Source organism: Poromitra crassiceps (genome assembly GCF_964638095.1).
Source record: "Poromitra crassiceps genome assembly, chromosome: 2".
Classification (NCBI taxonomy): Eukaryota; Metazoa; Chordata; class Actinopteri; order Beryciformes; family Melamphaidae; genus Poromitra; species Poromitra crassiceps.
The window spans coordinates 13,190,754-13,208,719 of record NC_139624.1 but is presented as its reverse complement, the minus strand read 5'-3'; the positions used below and the strand labels follow the sequence as shown (position 1 = coordinate 13,208,719).

The following is a 17,966-nucleotide window of genomic DNA, read 5'->3' as shown; positions in this document are numbered from 1 at the left end:
GATGACAATAAACTTTTTGAACAATTCCAATCCGGTTTTCGTCCCAATCATAGCACAGAAACAGCCTTAGTTAAGATTTCCAACGACCTCCTCCGCGCAGCTGATTCCGGACTGCTCTCCATTCTCATTCTCCTGGATCTTACCGCAGCTTTCGACACCACATCCCATCAATTACTCATGGACCGCCTGGCGAGTGTTGGAGTTGGAGGCATCGTCCACCAATGGTTTGCCTCCTACCTTGCCAACAGAACACATTTCGTCCAGATTCAAAAATCCCGGTCAAAAAGCTCCACAGTTCAACATGGTGTTCCCCAGGGATCAGTAATGGGTCCAATTCTTTTTATCACATATCTCCTCCCCCTTGGTAATATTTTCCGGCAACATGGCATCCATTTCCACTGCTATGCTGATGATACGCAGCTTTATGTGTCTACCAAGCCCACTAACACCCTTCCCCCCAACACTCTTACTGCCTGCCTTCAAGACGTACAGAAATGGATGACCAACAACTATCTACAATTGAACATTAACAAAACAGAACTACTTCTCATTGGCTCAAAATCGACACTCACCAAAACAAACATCTGCTCATTCCCCATTGCTGGGACCACCATAGCTGCCTCCACACAGGTCAAGAGCCTTGGTGTTATCCTGGACAGTACACTTTCTTTCTCCAAACACATAAATAACATTTCCCGGTCCGCCTACTTCCATCTACGAAACATCTCCAGATTACGCCCCACCTTATCACAACAGTCAACTGAAGTACTTGTCAATGCCCTGGTCACATCCCGTATTGACTATTGTAACGCCATTCTAACAGGCATCCCTGCCAAACTCACCCACCGTTTTCAACTCATCCAAAACTCTGCAGCACGGATCATTACCCGCTCAAAATCCACTGATCATATAACACCCCTGCTCATTCAATTACACTGGCTCCCTATCCCCCAACGAATCAAATTTAAAGTCCTACTGCTAACATTTAAAGCTCTCCATAATCTATCCCCCACTTACCTCACAGACCTCCTTCAGCCCTACACTCCCGCCCGTTCCCTCCGGTCTTCATCAGCAGCTCTATTAGAAATACCCCCCGTCAAGCTCAGCACAATGGGTGCCAGGTCCTTCTCACATGCCGCACCTACACTCTGGAATTCCCTTCCCCCCCATATTCGCACACTAGACTCCATCACAGAATTTAAGACTGCCATAAAGACCCATCTATTTAAACTGTCTTACTCCCTCTAATTCCATTTATTTAACTCTGCCATAACCTCTGTCCGCCAAACTGTTATTATTATGTTTATTGTACTATATTTTAACTGTGTACTTATTGTGTTTTTGTTGTACGGTGACCTTGAGTGTCAGGAAAGGCGCCTTCAAATAAAATGTATTATTATTATTATTATTAAGGTTTCTTTTTAATAGGCTAAGTGCACCAACGTTTTGACGCAACGCGTCTTCATCAGGGTCAAACAGGAATGACAGAATGACAGCAGTTTAAATATACCTCCCCAATACACAAGGCAGTTTGCAATTGGTTAGACGGGATGGGGGGTGGTCAATTAATAAGCCAATCCTGTGACAGCACTTAGGAAGGAGGGTGGGGGTGTTGAAAGAGGGATCAATGCATAAAAGAATCAATGCATAAAAGAAGCATATAATTACATATTTTTAGAAACATAGGAACACAATACAAATATCAGTACATTTAGAGGAAGCAGGAGAGGCTGAGCTCATCATTAAGTCCATTAGGCTCCACCGTATTCAATGTATGAATCCAGAAGGCTTCACGCCTCAACAGTTTTGTGACAATATCGCCACCTCTCTGTGGGGAAGAGACTTTCTCTATCCCCCAGAACTTAAGGGAGGCGACTGAGCCATGGTGGGCTTGTTTGTAATGTCTTGCTATTGCATAGTCCAGATTTTGGGTGCGGATGGCCGTTTTGTGTTCAGCAATGCGGAGCTTTAATGCACGTTTAGTTTGTCCTATATAGACACTCCCACATAAACATTTCAACATGTAGATCACATGTGTGGTACTACAGTTTATGAAGGACTTGATAAGATATTTTTTACCAGTCCGGGGGTGAAGGAAATGTTTTGTGTCAGAGGAGTTGGAGCAATGAGTACAGTGGCCAGATCTGTAGAAACCCGTGGGAGGCGGTGGTAGCCAGGTGGGAGTAGAGGAGGGTGGGGTCATGGTGCTGTGTACTAACCTGTCTCTCAGTGATCAGGCTCGCCTAAAGGCGATTCGGGGGGGAACAGGACAGAGGGACTTCATGATTGGATCCGACTGAAGAATATGCCAGTGTTTCATCATTATCTGTTTGATGGCTCCGCTGATGGGAGAGAACTCGGTGGCAAAGCAGAGGCGGGGCTGTACGGGTGTAATACCCACAGTTTTGTTGAGGAGGCGGGTTCTCGGGGTGCGCACAGCTCTTTCATAGGCTGCCGCGATGTCAGTCTCAGCATACCCTCTGTCTGAGAAGCGCTGCTTCATCTCCCCAGCCTTAAGAGTAAATTCATCCTCCGTGCTGCAAATTTGTTTCAATCGGAGGAATTGACCCACCGGGATGTTTTTGATTAATTGTTTCGGGTGATGGCTATCTGCTCTCAAGAGGGTGTTCCTACTAAGTGGTTTGTGGTAAATGGTACTGAATAGGCCTCCCTGTTCGTTATTATAGATGGTGAGATCCAGGAAATTGATTTTCTCACTGGAATGTTCCATAGTAAAACGGAGGTATTGTGTGGTGGAGTTGATGTAATCACTGAAGTCGTTGAGTTCTGAAGTGGTACCGGTCCAGACAAAAAAGACATCATCAATGTATCTTTTCCAAAGAAGAATAAGGGGAAGGAACTGGTTATTAGAAGGATTATTAATGTATTTCTCCTCCCAAAAGCCCATGGTTAGGCAGGCATATGAGGGCGCAAAGGCACTGCCCATACTGACACCTCTTTTCTGTAGAAAATAAGAACCTGCATATTGAAAGTAATTATGTGACAGGACTATTTCTGTGAGGGTTAACACGATCACGGCACTTGAAACCAAAATCAAGTCACAAGCCGACATTGAGACATTCAACACTATAAACAACAAAATCACGGCATCACTGAAATCCTTTCAAAAAGATCTACAGAGTTACAAACTCAAAAAATATGAAAGGGACATCAAAGATTATGCCGATGGGACAGTGTATGAATGGAAAAATGAAAAGAAGAATGAAAGGAGACGACCCCCGAACAAGCCCCGCCCGGCCCGGCGTCCGGGTAACCGGGAATGGAGACTCTCCACGTCGGCCAGTGAATGGGATTCCCCGGAGACGAGCGACGCTGACAGACAGCATAATCGGTTTCCTTTTTTGGGCAACGACGACCCCCCCCCCCGCGGCAAGCCTCCAAGACGAAGACGAGGAGGGGCACAAGGGGGAGGAGGGGGCTTTCATCCAGAAGCCCTGCGCCGCTCAGAACGCAACCTGAACAAACAGTAATCAACATCTCTGGTCTTCCCCTCACTCAAGACGAAACTTCTGTGCTTAACAAAGGTCTGTCATTCTGTCCCACCAACTCAGCCAATCCCTTTCAATTAAAGGTTGACTGCTTTAAATTCTGCAGATCCCTTCAACTCAAGCATTTCTTTTCTCCCAGAACTAATGTTCTAACCAATGGTGACGTCATCCTCAGAAATTCTGAGACCAATGACACAAGAGAAGCCACACCATTTAAGAAAAAGTCACGATTTGTCCCATATGCCAACTTGAACCCGTCCATAATCACATACAGCCACCTAGTAGAAAATGACCTGGATAAAATCCTTAAAAAGGCAAATCACAATAAATCTAATCTGTCTAATAGTGATTTGAAGTGCTTAAATCAGCTGGAGAAGAGAAAAGACATTGTCATTCGCCCAGCTGACAAAGGTGGCTCAGTCGTAATAATGAGTTTTGAAAAATATAACGAAAGCATCTTGTCCCAGCTCAGAGACCAAGACTGCTACACCCCCTTACCTCATAACCCAGCCAGTACACATAAAGCCATCATCGATCAGGTTATAGAGACATCTTTACTGATAAGGAAAAAGCATTCTTATCCATTCAATTTCCAATATGTCCCGTGTTCCACGGCCTCCCCAAGATCCACAAAACTCTCTATAACCCGCCACTCAGACCCATAGTGGCTAGTATAGGCTGCCTCACTGAACCTCTGTCACAATACCTGGACTTCTTCCTAAAGAAATTTGTCATAGACCTCCCTTCTTTTTTAGGGGATACCACTGATGTATTGAATCTATTAAATTCATTCAATACAGACAAAGAATTCCTACTGGTAACCTGTGATGTACAAAGCCTATACATCTGCATCCCTCATGATGCTGGCCTAGAAGCCATGTCTCACTATCTGGACAAACGCCCTACAGAAACACTACCACCAAATGAATTACTGGTAACCCTCACAGAAATAGTCCTGTCACATAATTACTTTCAATATGCAGGTTCTTATTTTCTACAGAAAAGAGGTGTTAGTATGGGCAGTGCCTTTGCGCCCTCATATGCCTGCCTAACCATGGGCTTTTGGGAGGAGAAATACATTAATAATCCTTCTAATAATCAGTTCCTTCCCCTTATTCTTCTTTGGAAAAGATACATTGATGATGTCTTTTTTGTCTGGACCACAACAGCCCCGCCTCTGCTTTGCCACCGAGTTCTCTCCCATCAGCGGAGCCATCAAACAGATAATGATGAAACACTGGCATATTCTTCAGTCGGATCCAATCATGAAGTCCCTCCGTCCTGATCCCCCCCGAATCGCCTTTAGGCGAGCCCGATCACTGAGAGACAGGTTAGTACACAGCACCATGACCCCACCCTCCTCTACTCCCACCTGGCTACCACCGCCTCCCACGGGTTTCTACAGATGTGGCCACTGTACTCATTGCTCCAACTCCTCTGACACAAAACATTTCCTTCACCCCCGGACTGGTAAAAAATATCTTATCAAGTCCTTCATAAACTGTAGTACCACACATGTGATCTACATGTTGAAATGTTTATGTGGGAGTGTCTATATAGGACAAACTAAACGTGCATTAAAGCTCCGCATTGCTGAACACAAAACGGCCATCCGCACCCAAAATCTGGACTATGCAATAGCAAGACATTACAAACAAGCCCACCATGGCTCAGTCGCCTCCCTTAAGTTCTGGGGGATAGAGAAAGTCTCTTCCCCACAGAGAGGTGGCGATATTGTCACAAAACTGTTGAGGCGTGAAGCCTTCTGGATTCATACATTGAATACGGTGGAGCCTAATGGACTTAATGATGAGGTCAGCCTCTCCTGCTTCCTCTAAATGTACTGATATTTGTATTGTGTTCCTATGTTTCTAAAAATATGTAATTATATGCTTCTTTTATGCATTGATTCTTTTATGCATTGATCCCTCTTTCAACACCCCCACCCTCCTTCCTAAGTGCTGTCACAGGATTGGCTTATTAATTGACCACCCCCCATCCCGTCTAACCAATTGCAAACTGCCTTGTGTATTGGGGAGGTATATTTAAACTGCTGTCATTATGTCATTCCTGTTTGACCCTGATGAAGACGCGTTGCGTCGAAACGTTGGTGCACTTAGCCTATTAAAAAGAAACCTTCTCACCAGTGACCCGTGTGCTCCAGATTCTTCCTTTGCTGTGACATCCCTAAAGCTGCTTGAGTCTCTTCATAAACAAGCCCTGAAAATATTTGACAAGAAACCATGACAACATCACCAATGCCGTATAACCTCCCGATATAAAATGTTAAATTTTGAAAATACAATCATGTATTCCAATATCCATATGGTGTTCAAGATAATACATAATGCTGCTCCCTTTGTCCAACTCAGCAGCAGAACAAAGGTTTGAAAGTAAACCATAGTTTATAGATATTGACGCAGCCCTTTCAGAGAACGTGCATGTTGGATAGTAATCCCTCACGTCAGCGATGACTGAAGATTGTTTCTACTTGCTGTCACCAACCATGGCCACGCCCCCTTGCACATCACTCCCCTTGAGGGCAGCATGTGGGGTATATAAGGCAGGCGAGCATATCGATCTGCTCCCAAAATAGTCATTTTTCTTCACTATTCTGTGGAGCAGTGTGCCCAGATCTGAAAGGGCCGCGCCAATATCTATAAACTATGGTTTACTTTCAAACCTTTGTTTATATTCTATTGGCTCCGCCCTTTCAGAGGCTGGGGTGACCAGGCAGGGTATTCCCCTTTGGACCACCTAGCATCCTCACGGGCCGGGCCCGGGGAGCAGGTGTGGTTTTCAAAGGGGAAAACTCATTTAAGACATAATAGGGGGAATCAGATTCTAGTCTATCCTTTCATGTCCATGAAGCACCATTTGCTCTCTACAGGAAACTCAGGAGGAAAGGGAGATAAATAGTCTCCTGGAGAAGGTACCCAGGCAAGCATTTTGTGCCCTAATAACCTTTCCTTAAGGAGGAGGGACAGGGGAAGTTCCTCTTAGAGGGAGAAGACCCCTGTTAAGAAAACCCCACCATTTGTCTTGCTTTAGGGTTTGCACTATTTAGTGCTTGTAGAAGCATAGAAAGAGGTATTACCTTCTTTCTCGTGCTCCCAGTACTGAGTGGGTCAGAGAGCTCTCTGAGACATCTCTCAGGTAAAAGTGGATGAAGGGACCAGCTGAGGCCCATGATGCCACTGCACAGATGTCTGCCACAGACATAACCCTCAACAGGGCCATGGAGGAGGCCTGGCTCTGGTGGAATGTGCCCTGATGCCCTGTGGGGGCTCTGTTCCTGTCGCCATATAGGCTTCTGTGATAGCATCTCAAAACCAATGGGAGAGCTGCTGTGTGGATAGGGCGGCCCCTGGTGACTGGACTCTTTAGTGGACAAACAGCTGTTGTCTCCACCTGGTTTTTGACGTGCGTAAAACATATTGTGTCAGAGCGCGTATTGGGCACAGGCAGTGTGCTGCCTCCTCAGAGGGGTCTCTGTGAGGAGGAGGACAGGAAGCCTCTAAGGAGATAGTTCTTGATCTGAAGGAGCTATATAGAGACTTGGAGATAAAGGAGGGATTTGGCAACACGGTGGCTGATCCTCCATCTGCTCAGATAGACAGACACGATGGTGCTGATCCTTCATCTGCTCTGATAGACAGACACGATGGTGCTACTGACAGAGCAACAAGTCACTCATTCTTTTGGCTGAAGTGAGAGCCAATAAGAGGACAGTTTTTTAATAAGAGCACTTTGAGCCATATTTTGTCTATCGGCTCAAAAGGAGGCTCTCTGAGGGCGCGCAGTACCTAGGGCTCACAGTACCAAGGGCAGGTCCCACTGGGGGGCCAGTGAGCGCACGACAGGTCTGCTGCGTCTCAAACCTCTCAAGAATCCTAAGAAGGTTATGGGAGAAAACTCTTCTATCACCAAAACCTTCATGGCATCATTTCTGCTGCATAACCTTTTATGGTTTCTGCAGCCAGATTTCTGTCCACCAGGGACTGTAAATATGAGAGGATAGTGGGGAGGGGACACGATGTGGGTTCCACTCCCTTTCCCTCACACCAGGCTTGGAACGCAGCCCATTTTGCTGCATAAACCATGGTAGTGGAAGGGGCTCTGGCGTTCTGAATGGTGCGTACCCAGGGCTAGAAATTCATTTAGCAAAATAGGGGGGAATTCCCCCCTTAGGTTATTAGATTTTGGGGGGATTTATAGACTTTGGGGGGGATTTACTTAACCGCCGGCTAAAATCTTTGGTCGTTTGAAGCCAGTGATGTCATTATTCAGTCTTAACCATCAATATTTGGTCATTTTCTCATTCACTCCCATGTCACCACCTGCTCTCCCTGCAGGGCTTGAAATTAACTTTTTTGATCACCAGCCAATTAAAGTTACCAGCCAATTAGAATTTCCACTAGCCAAAATGTTTTTCTTGAAATAAACCAGAATATGAGTGCCACTGGGTTAATTTAAGCATAAGTATCAATAAAAAGGTTATAGCATAATTCATCTATAAATTACAGTATTTCACTGGTAAATTGTGTGATTTCAAATTGTGTACAAATATTTTTAGTAGCACTTCAAGTGTTAATCTATGCCTGACTGTATGTAACTTTATTTTTTATAAATTATTATGAGAGGGGTTCCCCCTTTTCACTTATACACCTGGCCCCCAAAATGTCTGCACACCTCTGGCTGCATCTTACTCTCAATGCAGCAGCTCACTTGTATGTTTCACTCATGTTTCTCTCTCTCTCTCTCTCTCTCTCTCTCTCTCTCTCAACAGTCACTACTGTATCTGTAAGTTCTTCACAATAGAAATTGTCCGGGTTTGTCGATGAAAGCTCGCTTTTTTATCAGCAAACGTTCAACACGGCTCCACACGGCTGAAAGCAATCAGGATCACGCCTGGCACGGGTGCTGCATGTCAGGATCGTTAACCTCATTCTCGTTCTCTGAATCAACTGGCACTCAGCATCGGGAGGATTAACTTTACTATTACAGTAACGTCGTTGTCGATATCAGATTCTTCATCATAAACATCACTGACACTAGAGAGTAGTGTCGAGAGAGGACAGAGTGAGCGTGCTATGACGGAAGTGAAATTTGGTCCGCGGGTCGTGTAACCATCTAACGCGTTCACCAGTCGTTTGAATGCAAAGCAACGTTCTGCACCAACATAAATGGGTTCACGCATCCAATGCAGGATTATTCCCCCTTTATCAATTCAAAATATGCAGGAATTCAATAAAAATATGTATGAATCCTGCAATCCCATGCTCAAATTCAGGCCCTGCATAACACATTTGGTGACAGGCCTAGCCTTGTCAAACGCTCCCGTTCAGCAGTCACCACGGTCTGCCTCTCAGGAGTTGGATCATAGTTGGGAACTACGACGCATTCGTGCGTTCTGGTGCTCCCAGTATCAAAGATAGGCGGCCGTCCTCCTGAACCTGTGTTAGGAGATGTGAAATCACGGGGACAGAAGGGAAGACATACAGGAGGGACTTGGGCCAGGGCTGATGGGAGACCCTAGAGGGGGTTTGTCTCATGTGTTCAGGGAGAACCACAGAGGACATTGCACATTTTCTTTGCTTGCAAAGAGGTCCACCTCTGCCCTGCTCCTTGCACTAGATCAGGTAGCAACTTCCATTCTCCTGGACGAGGACCACCACGTGACATAAGGTCTGTGGCTTGATTTTCCACCCCTGGAATAAAAAGAGCTTTGATGGATAGCAGATGTGTTTGTTTCCAGGAGTGTGGCGGAGTGTGTCTCCCCCTGGCGGTTGATGTACGCCGCTGCGGTTCTGCTGTCTGTTCTGACCATCAACATATAATAGATGGACTGAGGAGCTGGTCCCGTTCAGTGAAGCCGCTGCATGTTAGATCGCCGCTCTGGCGGCTGTATCCAGTATAGGTCACAAGGCCCGCCTCCCCATGTTAGTGGATGGGGAAATGGACAAACTAAACAATCACAGTGCACGTTAGATAATCTTTTCCCAAAGGTGGTTTGTATCGTTTTAGAAAGTTCTTCTCATGCTAATGCCTGTGCAAGTGGTCATTTTTCTGATCAGTTTGTTTTTAATTAGTTATTTGACATATAAAAAGGGATGATTGACAGCTGTGGCAGCCACTCTCAAGCCGTCATCTGGAGAGGCTCTTCACCTTATAGATCTAGTTTACATAGAGAAGACACTTCTTGGTAAAACAGTAGGAAGACACTGCTTGATCTGTCTACCAGACTGTATATCGATGGACATTGTTTTGAGAAAGGTGCGCAAGGAAGTAACGTTGGTTGGGGACTGAAGAAACATGTGTTTTATGAGTTACTCTAGCTACGTTATCAGTTATTTTAATACACAATGGTTTTAACCGATGAAGGCTAGCATTAGCTGCTTGTGTTTTACCCAGCTGTTTTTTTGTCGGCTTAATATTAGGGGAGGTCCGGGACGAATGAAGCACTTTTTGTTTTTTTTGTCATCGTGTAAAGATTGTTTCAGCTGGAGTTATAATATTTTCATGTAAGCAACCTACACATGTCCTCTGGCAATACCAACCGTAGTTTCGTTCCATGGGTCAATACATCAGACGTCATCAGATGGCAACCAGAAGCTGCGCAATGCTTAATTTGTCCCACAGTGAAGGGACAAATAAAGCACAGGCGGGGGACTAATGTAGCGGTTGTGAAAAAGGCACAAAAACAGCCAGGTAACAATTTTTTTCTGGCATTAATTCCTTCATCTTTTGGTCATCTAAGAAACTAAGTATTATGAAATACATTTTAATATGTTATATGTTGCAAATTAATATAATTATAACGTCTATCTATATATTTTGCTGATGTGATGTGATCGATATTTTACCTCCCTTAAATGGCTTATCCAAAGAAATATTTGAATGTGTGCATTTTTTTGCCCTCTGTCCGTGGTCCTCTTCCTTATGCGAGGCATTGTCCTGCAAGCACAGATAAATGCATAGCCTATTCAAGGCAATTGGAGCAAAGTGCTTTATTTGTCCCCCGTGCGTTTCCCTGGATGAAAGCTAAGCTAGCACAAAGGATATGCTAACATTACACACAAAACAATCATTGAGCTGTAGTCTACCGATAGGTCTAACAGATGAATAGCGTTAGCAGCATTAAATAAATAAATTCCAACACGCTAATAGAAAAATACACAGTTTGCAATATTTTACTCGCGTTTGAAAATAAGACGAAAAGGCAACGTTTTTTGCGGATATCTCCGCCATCCACTGACTGGCCGAGCTGAAACTTCACAGGAAGTGAGGTACCAGGAAGTGTAACATGGGGGGAAAGAATCGTCTTCCTGGGTTTCATCAAAGATAGTATATGAGGACAAGCTAATTCCGTCCCCCTGCTTAATTCGTCCCGGACCTCCCCTACTCAGTAGCGACTGGGACATTTTTGTCCAGGGAGGGCTATACCAAATATAGGCCTGGACAATGGGGTTGAAATCAATATGATAATCATAAGGATTATTCTCAATATCAATATCATATGTTTCACGTATACAAAATCAGTGTTCATCTCATTGAACTGAATGGTGATGTCAAACAAACCTTATATTTTTAAATAATATTCCTGCCATACCTCATTTGATCAGTTTTTAAGTAACATTTGCTTGTCATCATCAATTTAGACAGCAGAAATGTCACTATTAAAATAACTTCATATCATCACGATGATTCTACTGAAAGACAACAAACAATAATAGGCTATTGAATTATCATCCACTCCAGCCCTAAATCAAGCAAGTAGTAACGGACATTAGCCTACTAGTAGCCTACCTTCTGAATCATATGGGCAACAGATTAGTAGGCATATCAATCACGGAGCAGATTACAGAAATAGACAGTAACCTGGTCAGCAGCCCTCTGATCTCTACATCAAACTTCCCTTTAGCATCCATATTTACTTGAAAAGCACATGGCATAAACACTTTGGAAGAAGGACTTGCCACAGCATGTGAATGAGTTACATTACATTACCTATGAGGAAAGCACGTTTGTGCATGCAAATAGAGTCCGTCAAGAATGCATTGCCGTCACTCTACCTGGCCCCACCTCCACCTGGTCGCTAGATACCAGCGCCCCGAATCCCTTTGTTTTGAGAGCGAACAGCGCATGTGCAATTTACACAGATCCCCGGACGGCGTCCGTGGCAGAAAGTAGTTGACCCAAAACAGTACACATGTAGATCATTATGAATCTACATATTTATTGCAGAATATATAGGCTACTCACTATCTAATATTCACCTCGCTCATAAAAAAAAAAAAATATATATATATATATATATATATACTGTATATATAAGTTTTATTTCCCCCTCCTTTATGTGCGTAGGTGGGGCAGCGCCCTGGCGCCCTCTAGTGGCCGGCCGCCACTGTTATTACTATAACTTAACAACCGATAACGATAACTGGAATAACACAACACATATTTTCAGAACTTACCAGGTTGTCCAACTGCCTGCGTATGCCAGGAAATGTGTTTTATAACGTTACAACTCCCGGGTATAAAATGAGGCCTACACAATACCAGCCATTAGCTAATAGCTAACGGTTTAGCCCAGGGGTGTCAGACTCATATTAGGTAGAGGGCCGGATTTGTTCAACTGAGACCTCATGGGGGCCGGATTTTTTTTTTTACTAAAATCAATTTGACTCATTTACCCATTTACTTCACAAAAGAAACACTGCTCTTTCCATTTCTCTTGAAACTGCCTGCATTCCGTGTCAACCTTTCTCTTTTTCGACAGCATCTTGTTGATTCCTTTGTTTTTTGGTAGGTAGCCGAATGCGCGATTCAATTCCAGTGTGGCATCATGTCGGCTTTGTTTACACCTGATGACCTACTGACATACTTCCTTGTAGTGCAGGTTAATTAACTTATGAATTAACTCTTAGCTTGCTTATTAGCCACACGTAGTTCATGATAATGGGGTGCGAATTTAATAATAATAATAATTCAATTAAATTCAATTCAATTCAATTCAATTTTTTTTTTTTTATATTCCAAAACATCTCGCGCGCCGAATGAAACCCTTATCCCGTATCTCTGACATCCCTGGTTTAGCCTGTCGCAAACAGACACTAGGTTTTATTTGGGGTGAAGCACGAGGAGAGTATTTAGCCTATATTATGGATATCTCTGGGAAGTGCTTTTATTATAGGGATGTTCGCAAGCTCCTCTCCTCATAGCTGTTGTATAAGCAGGCCCGGTTCTACGGGGGTGCAAAAGCATGCATTGCACCCTTATTTTAATTGTTTGCATGCTCAGTTGAAAAAATCATAAAAAAAAAAAAAAAAAAAAATCATAATCATAATCATAATAATATAAAACATTGGTAACGAACCATCAACCATATTCTATTTGCCAGTTTTCATTCGACAGTAATTAAATAAAATATCTGCTTTTGTTCACAAACTTCACTGTCACTGTCAAGTGCACGTGACCTTGCTGCACGTTCATTGCGTGTTTTCACGTTACGTCACGTCAAGATGGCACCCGCAGTCTTTGCAACCAGCAGCATGCTAGCTATTCGATCAAAGGGAATAAATGGATCATGGATATTCGGAGATGGTGTAAACCTTTGCAACCGAACACCACCAGTGCCTCCACAACTGCAGACACTAACGTTACCGATGGCGAGACTCCAGCCGAAAAAGCTAACTTAGCTGGGGCGCCTGCTACTCGCAGCCGTGCATCACTCCCACCTGATGAGCATCCGCCTTCACCCCCAGACCAGACGCCTGTCTCGTCCCAAATACCGCCACCACCCCTCGGAAGCCAGGCTCGTCAAGTAACGTTACTGGATGACCTAGGAAAAGAAGAACCACTGCAAGTACGTTTACACAAGTACCCAGCAAGTCTATTCAGTGGAGTAAAGCGTTCATTTTGCAGTTCATGGTTTAAGAACAGAGAATGGTTAGAATATTCCTGCAAAAAAGATGCCGTGTTTTGCTACGCATGTAGACATTTCGGATTTGGCCATAATAATAATGCAGATGCCTTCATCGCGAGTGGGTATAACAACTGGCGCCATGCTCTTGTCCGTGATAAAGGACTGGGAAGGCATGAAGCAAGCAAAGAAGACATGACATCAGTGGTGTTGTGGAAGGAGAGGCTTCGGAGAGAAGAGACTGGGACGGAGGTTTGTACACTTGTGAATGAAGACCAGCTTGAGAGAAACCGCACTTATGTGAGCGCTATTTTGGACATCATTCAATTTCTAGCTGTAAACCAGCTGCCTTTCCGTGGCTCTGTTGATGCGTTGGATACAAGAGGTGAGACAAGTAGTGGTCTTTTTTTAGCATTGATGGATTACACACTTAAAAAGGACAAGGACTTAAAGAATATTTTTGATACCATCCCCGCCAATGCCTCATACACATCAAATCATATACAAAATGAAATAATGGAACTTATGAGTAAAATCATAACTGAGGAAATTGTAAATGAAATAGGAGAAGATGGGTGGTACACATTAAAAGTGGACGGCACCAAAGACCCCACTGGATGTGAAAATATCTCAATAGTGCTTCGCTATGTGGATAAAAGCACCAACAGTGTGAAAGAGAGACTTGTTTCAATGGCAACTACTAAACAATGTGATGCCAGGTCTCTGACTCAACTCGTTTTGTCACAGTTGGAAGACATTGGATTGAATACACAGAAGATTCTAAGCCAGTGTTACGATGGGGCAAGTGTCATGTCAGGTGTACATGGAGGGATGCAGAAAATCGTACAGGAAGAACTACAGAGGGAAGTGCCTTATGTGCACTGTTTTAATCACCAGCTTCACCTGGTCATAGTGCATGCCATGTCATCTGAGAACACATTGGAGAACTTCTTCAGTGTGTGTAACTCTCTCTACAAGTTCTTCAGGAAACCTACAGTAGCTGCAGTCTACACAGGAGAGAAGTTGAAGCGACTGCTTGAGCAACGGTGGACTGGCCACCTGGCCACAGTGAAAGTGATCATGAAGTCCTGTGATGACATTGCCCACCTGCTTCGTGAGATCGAACGCACACCGACCAGTGGAACAGATGTGCGAATTGAGGCCACCGGGCTTTTGAAGGCCATTAGCGAGCCCAGTTTCCACTTTATTGCCTGTATGACACATCAGATATTGAGTTTGCTGGAGCCCCCCAACAATTCACTTCAAGCGAAATCCACTGACCTCTACACTGGTGTCCAACTTGTCCAAAGTGCTCTTGCATGTGTGAAAGAACTTAGAAGTGACAGTAAGTTTGACACACTTTGGGAGAAATGCACAAAAGAGAGAGAGACGACAGAACCTTCCGCTGCCCCTCCACCGAAACGACGAAAAGAAAAGATGAGTCACTTGAGAGACTTTGTGGTGGATACACCAGTTGGTCACCGTCACCAAGATGTGGGAGAGAAGACAGAGTGCAAAAGGCTGTATTTCAGTACTCTGGATGCTGTAGTGGGAGAAATGACTGCTAGATTTAGTGAAAGAAATAGCCAACTAGTACAGGCCCTGTCTGCCCTACACCCAGAGAGTGAACATTTCATGGATGTAAACAAAGTGAGGCCACTGTTGGACTTGACAGGGACAGAGGTCAAAGAAGCGGAGTTTACTGTGGCACAGCGCTTTCTGCAGGATGAAATGGCCAAATCTGACACAAGCTGGACAACACAGGACATTTTGAAAACATACAGCAAGTCTCTGGCGGCTATGCCAACTGTCATAGAAACACTGAAGCTCAGCTTAACCTTTGGTGCATCAACTGCATCATGTGAAAATTCATTCTCAACATTGAAAAATGTGTTCAGTGAACACAGAAGGAGCATGTTGCATGGAAGAAAAGCCCATCTGATTCAGATTGCTGTTGAGAAGGACCTCGCCAAAAAGTTCACTGGAGAGTGGAAGGAGAAACTGCTGAGAAAATTCAACACATCTTCAAGGAGGCTGCAGCTCTACTGAATGAGGGTAAGAAACAGTTTTTTTATTATTATTTTATTGTATTAAGTGTTATATTCATTATTATTAGATGATTCTGTTTCCTATACAACCAGTAAGCTATATAGACCTAGATGTTGAATAATGCTATTAAAATTATACTGTACCACTAAGTGGGCCTATAGTTTATCTATTTAAAATCTAATCCCATTTTACTGTGCCCTGTGTTATTTATTATAGGCTTCATTTAACCTTTGCCATCTCTCTGTCCAATAAGGTTCTTCCGGGGCCCCCTGGTGGTGTCAGTGTGCCACTATCCTGGAAGCTTTTGCTGTGGTATGGCGATTTCTACAGGATGAAGTGGAGCAATTAGACATCAAATGGACAACACAGGACATTTTGAGAGACCCTGGCAGCTATGCCTTCTGTGACAGAAAGACTGAAGCTCAATGCATGTGGTTGGTTACAGGATGTATTCTATATAAAAAAAAAAAAACTAACTAAAGATGGATGGATACAAGTGACACTTAAAAAATAATCACATTTGGTCACAGATGACTATAGGGAAAGAACACACCACTTTTTCATACAGACACAGAGCTTTCTAGACAAGCACCTCTGTCTAGTTCTTCTGACACTTTATTTTGACTACAGTATTTACAGTAGAGATGTTCTGCCTGATGGTAAGGGAGTAATTAAAAAAAAATATTGACTAGCCCAGAAATGTAGCCTAGTAGAGTGTTTTGTTTAAGAAACATATTGGATGCTCCTCACTTGCTGTTTTATATTATTGTGAATGTGCTCAGTTGTCAAGGCAGCTGGCTTTCTCAGGTGATTAGTGTAGCTAAACTGTCAAGGGGCATGGAGAGATGTGGTTGGTTACAGGATGTATTCTATATTAAAAAAAACTAACTAAATATGGATGGATACAAGTGACACTTAAAAAACAATCACATTTGGTCACAGATGACTATAGGGAAAGAACACACTACTTTTTCATACAGACACAGCTTTCTAGACAAGCACCTCTGTCTAGTTCTTCTGACACTTTATTTTGACTACAGTACAAAAAATTACCCACTTCTATATCATTGTGGCAGACTTACCTTTGTTAGAGCTTTTTATTTTCATTACATTGTTGTTCACATTATTAAGCTGCATAGCCAGGCTTACTGTATAGTGTACAGACAGTCAGACACCACACTTTGTGAACTCAAGTCACAATATTTCCTGTGTCTTACAGTATTTACAGTAGAGATGTTCTGCCTGATGGTCAGGGAGTAATTAAAAAAAAATATTGAGTAGCCTAGTAGAGTGTTGTATGTTCTGAAAGATTTATGTTATAATATTATTTGCTAAAACACTTTACAGCATTTAAAGAGATTATTTGGTCTTACCAAAGGTACAATGAAATCTCCATGCTGCAGCTGCACACTTACTCTTCAAACTTGAATTATAATTGTTGTTTCTATTTTTCTTTGGCACCTATGTAAGGTTGAGATAATTCTATTATCATTATATGGTCCAAATATTTCAGTAAAGCACTTGAAACACTTGAAATATTCTTGCTTGGGTGGTATCATTCTACTTGAAATGATGGTAAAATGCATTATTTTTAGTAAAATAACATGTCAAATTTTTCGGGCGGCCGGCCGAAGGCCGGCCGCCCGAACGGGCCCGGCCTTCGGCCGGGCATCTGCACCCCCTGCTATCTAGGATGCACCCTTAGTCATCTTGTTCTGGAACCGGCCCTGTGTATAAGGATACAGAAGAGACAGGCAGCTGGATAACGTTAGTTAGAAAAATGACCCGACTGAGAGCCAGCACTGGGCTGCCCAGTCAGTAAACGTAAGTTACAACGTAGCCAAAGGTTCAGTTCGATTTCACCTGTTAAACCAATATTTGTTACAAAATGAATTAAATCATAACGTAATCAAATGCTACGGAAACATTAGCTAATCAACAGAGCTGCAAAGATCAGTTCATCGGATAATAATTTGCCCCTGTGACGGTTTGTGCCAGAGAGCACCCCGGAGTCTGGCTGGTAGGAGCAATCTCCGACAACGAAATTCTGATTTCCATACAGGCGTTATTTTGATAAACTGACCTCGTAGTGGGAATCTACATGGTTACTTTTGACGAGAGAAAAAATATTAGAACTTAAAGTGCCATATTTACAGAGCTAGAGAGGATTGACTACACAATGCACTGCGCAAATCTAGAAACAGCAGCTCTACATAAGAAAGTATAGAGGGGATAGAGGGGGGGGGGCTACTGTGCAGACTCTGGTTCTCTGATCTGAGAAGATTTTGGCTTCAATAGACTATACAGGGAGGAGATAGGCACGCTTTCTCCATTCATATATATCTCAATGGTTCTGACCAGCACGTGATAACCTGACAGCTGGGGGGCAAAGTGCTTCCAGGGCATTTATGTGCAGGGAGGGGGGTGTTCCCACCGTCCCCCAATTCCCTGGGACCTGAATCCCCCCCCCCCCCCCCCCCCCA

General features: G+C 43.6%; 1 protein-coding gene across 1 annotated transcript in view; it reads left to right on the top strand.

Annotated features, from left to right (window-relative positions):
• LOC310798399 (NACHT, LRR and PYD domains-containing protein 12-like) overlaps positions 1 to 17,966 on the top strand; it is a gene marked incomplete at both ends in the record, with an annotated part of 101,429 nt that overhangs the window by 35,821 nt on the left and 47,642 nt on the right. The gene's annotated exons all lie outside the window — the stretch shown is intronic.